The sequence below is a fragment of the Ochotona princeps genome, chromosome 4, assembly GCF_030435755.1.
Source record: "Ochotona princeps isolate mOchPri1 chromosome 4, mOchPri1.hap1, whole genome shotgun sequence".
In the NCBI taxonomy this organism is placed as follows: domain Eukaryota; kingdom Metazoa; phylum Chordata; class Mammalia; order Lagomorpha; family Ochotonidae; genus Ochotona; species Ochotona princeps.
Window position 1 is genome coordinate 98,040,284 of NC_080835.1, and position 4,413 is coordinate 98,044,696.

Consider the following 4,413-nt stretch of genomic DNA (forward strand, 5'->3'; position numbering starts at 1 on the left):
AAATACAGGTATTTTTAGAATTGTAATGTCATTACACATTTATCAGTGCTTGCTGATTGGCCATCTGGGGAATGAACCAGTACAGGGGAGAGCTTTGTCTCCTCCTCTCTAATATAACTCTGACTTTTGAAATATTCTTAAAAATAACTTTATACGATGTAAAACCTGAGTCATATTCAAAGTTTTCTCATTGCTTCAAAATATCTATTTACAATATTGGTTTTTTTTTAATGATGTTTGCATAGTTGATCAGGGTGGGAAGGGTCGAGGATCAGGGAAAACTGGACAAGACCATTGTTCACACATTTCCTATTTCTTCTTCCTGTACTGGGGGAGGGAGGATACAATGGGAGACACCACACCCAGCCTCCCAGCTGCCTCAGTGCCCAGAGATGGGGAATGGCCACCCAGTGTCATGCAGGGTCCCCACTGCAGAGCATGTTCTGAGGGTTCCATTCAAGTGGTTTTGACAGTTCTGAGGTGCTGCTGATATTGCTGTTCCATGGGTGAGGAAGTTCTTCCACTCCCAGTTAGCTGTCATAGTCCACTTCCGAGTCTCCATTCACCCAGAACTTTGCTGTCAAGTTCCACTGGGGTAGTTGATCAATTTATTTTGTCCTCCTTCTTCTGCAAACAAATGGGTGCTGTGGCCCAGCCCAGCTCTGCCCACCACATGCTCGACCCTCACATACACCAGGGAGAGCTGCAGTCCAGTCAGAGCAACCCCTAGTAATAGTCACTGGACTGGCCCCCCGCCCTGGTTCTTGAACCTACCAGCATGTGCAGTGGACTGTCCCAGATCCCATTCAGATCTTGTATACATCACTGGGCATCGATATCTAACTCAACCCATCCTACTCCACCGTCCAACCCACATTATGCCAATAGGTACCACTCCCTGTCCAGCCAGGCCCACCCCCAGTCCTGGTTATCCTGCTCACCAGTGAGAGCTGCAGCCCATCAGAAAGATGTCCACAGCCTCCCAACTGGATCCACTGCCTGCCCTGGATCTCACATGCTCCACGTGATTCTGCACTCTAGCTCAACAGGACTTGCCCCCAGTCCCAGCACTTGCCAGTTGCTGCTGTGGCAAAGCCCAACCCACCTGCCCTTACTGTGGCTCATGCCCGCACCAGTGGATACAGTCAGTAAGACAGGCTAGCTCTCTCTCTAACCCAGTTTACATACAGGCCAACAACTGTTATAGCCCTGCCCAGCCTGGTCTGCCCTCAGTCCCAGCTCTCACACTCACCAGCAGGAGCAATGGCCCAGCAGGGAAATCCACACTACTCCCCTACAGGACTTGCACACCACCCCCCCCCACACACACACAACCCAGGTCTCACATGTGCTGGTGGGTGCTCCAGCCCAGTCTAGCATGGCCCATCTCACCTCAGCATTTGTTGGCGGGTAATACAGCCTGGCCCATCCCAGTCTGCGCTAAGTTACAGCTCATGCTGGTGGGGGCTACAATGTTGCCCAGCCCAGTCAACCCCCAGTCTTGGTTTTAATGTGAACTGGCTGGTGTTGCCGCCCAGGTCAGTCTGTTCTGCACTCTGTCCTGGTTCTCAGATCTGCCGCTGGGTGATATGACCTGGTCCAGGCTTACCTGCCCCCAGACCTGAGCCACTTGTGTGTTGGCTAGTACAGCAACCTTGGCCTGGTGTGGGCTACTCCTTGCCTTGATTTTTGTGCTCACCTGCAGGGTCTGCTCCCAACAAAAGAGTTTCCCAAGCTCTCTCTCTGGTCTCCTACCAGTGGCAGATCCCTCACACACCTGTGGGTCCTTGACCCGGGCTGTCTTAGTCAACCTCTGTCCTGGCAGGAACAGTGGCATTGCCCGAATGGTCCATACCCAATCCAGTTCTTACTGCTGTGTGTTACAGCCCAGCCACACCTAGTCCATGCCCTAATGCACCTCTCACATAATGCATCAGGAGTCGAGACCTAGCCCAGCCTGTTCTACTCTGGCTCTCATGAGTACCAGTGGGTACTGGAGTCTAGCCCAGTCTGGCACATCCCAGACTCAGTCTATACCCATACTGAAGGACACTGCAGTCATGTCCAGCCCAGATCACCATGCTGGTTCCAGCTCTCACTTTCACCAGTGGGAACCACAACTTAGCTGGGGTGTCCCCATAGCTCCCCAACCAAGCCTGTTCCCAGCCACAGATCTTGCATGTGTCAGTGGATGCTGTGACCCAGCTATGCATAGCCCATCCCCTGTCTTGACCTTTGCCATCAGATGCTGTAGCCTGGCCTGACCCGCCCTGCCCCCAATCCCAACTCTCACTGGTGAGTCAACAGCTGGTCCTACCCAACCCACTCCCATCTCTGACTCATGAAAATCAGTAGGTGTAACAACCTAGCTTGGCATGCCCCATATTCCAGCCTGGCTCTTGCACTTTCCAGGAGCTAAGGTTGGTCTGGTCCTGCCTGGTCTACTCCCTTCCAAAACCAACCCACAAACTTGCTGACAGGGGGGAGCTCCATTATCTGGTCTGACCAACACCCAGGCCTGAAGCACATGCTCACCAGCGGGAACTACGGAGCACCAGGGTACTTTCCCTAGTTCCACCACTAGACCCACCCCCACAGCCATATCTTGCATGTGTCAGCAGGTGTTAGGCCCTTACTGAGCATAGACTATCCTTCCGTCCTGGCCTATGCATGAGCAGTGGATACTGTGGCCCAGCCTGCCCCACACTGTATTCTTTAGTTTGCCTGCATGTGCTGCAACCTGAGCCAACCCAACCTGTACTCAACCCCAGTACCCATGAGTGTCAGAGGGTTCCATGATCATGCCTAGTTTGGCCCATCACCATCCCCACCTTCCAAGCAAACCAACTGAAATTGCAGATCCACAGGGGCGGGCCCACACATTGCCCACAGAATCTGCTCCCAGACCCAGGTCTCTTGTGTGCTGGTTAGTGCCATGTTAGTGCCTAACATTTCCTGTCTCCTGTTTCAACTCTCACTGGCGGGTACTTTGATCTAGCTCTGTGAGGTAGGCTTCCCAGCCCTAGCTTTAGGGTGCAACAGTGAGTGGTATTCAGCATTGGTTGGTCCTAACTACCCCAGTTTTGGTCTACCAAATGGGTGGCACTTACATCTGATCCTTAAAGGTCCTCACATTCCCCCCTCAAGATTGTACCGCCAGGTGGCCCGAGGGCTTCACCCAGGACCCAACCCCTGGACAAGCCAATACATTTATCAACGCACGATCCCTGTGTGTCAGAGGTTCAGTAGCAACTTAGCTGGCAGGTTCCAGCTTGGAATATCTAGCGAGTCAGCAGGCAAGATGTTGGTATGGGAACTGGAGAGGGTGCAGGGTCTCCTCTGTAGAGCTCCTGGGGTACCCTTATGACATGGTGGTGGCTTGCTTCTCCTTGCCTCCTTCCAGCTCCACCCCAGTATGAATTCAGCTCCTGTGTGGCCACCAAGCAGTCCTTGAACTGGGAGGATCTGGGAGGGGCTGCAGACCAGCACAGACCTCTGACAATTGGTTGCACATCTCTGGAACCTCAGACTGATTCTGCACTTGCCTTTGGCTTCCTTCCCAGACATTATTTTCATACATGCAAGGGTACTTCAAAATGTTCTTGGCAAAATTGGAATTTAAGGAGCCTCCATCTTCCAGTCATTTGCCAAGATGCCAAACTCAAAGGGAAAGAGAAACTACACCTGTTACCTGTTCCCCAGGCCTTTTAGGAAACATGGAGTTGTTCTTTGGGCCATATACATGCTCGTTTGTAAGAAAGGTGACATTGTAGACATCAAGGGAATGGGCCATAAATGTTACCATGGCAACACTGGAAGAGTCCACAGTGTTACCCAACATGCTGTTGGCATTCTTGTAAACAAACAAGTCAAGGGCAAGATTCTTGCCAAGAGTTTGAATGTGCGCATTGAGCACATTAAACGCTGTGAGAGCTGAGAGAGCTGCCTGAAACGGGTGAAGGAAAGTGAACAGAAAAATAAAGAAGCCAAAGTCCCTGGGTCCAGCTGGAGCGCCAGCCCGCTGCTCCCAGAGAAGCCTCTGCGGCAGCACAAGTGGGAAGGGCCAGAGCTGCAGGAGCCCATTCCCTGTGAATTCATGGCATAATAAATGGAAGGAAACGAAAAGACCTCTGGACTCCAGTTGAAAAAAAAAAAAGAAATGAAATTTAAAGTTCAGTTTATTTTGATGGGACAAAGTCTTTGAAATTCCTGAATAGTTTTGAATAATATGTATTTTATGTGAACTTTTTATGGAACAAAATATATCATTTCAAATTATTTTTTACAGAAAAAATAAACTGCACTTAAAAATAGATATTGTATTTGGAGCCAGATATGGTAGCCTAGTGGCTAAAGTCCTCGCCTTGCATGTGCCAGGATCACATATAGGCTCTGGTTTGTGTCCCAGTGGCC

The 4,413-nt window shown here is 50.8% G+C and overlaps 1 pseudogene; it reads left to right on the plus strand.

The window, feature by feature from the left end:
- Positions 1–3,652: 3,652 nt before the first annotated feature.
- LOC131480116 (large ribosomal subunit protein eL21-like) lies at positions 3,653–4,105 on the plus strand (annotated as a pseudogene).
- Positions 4,106–4,413: the final 308 nt, after the last annotated feature.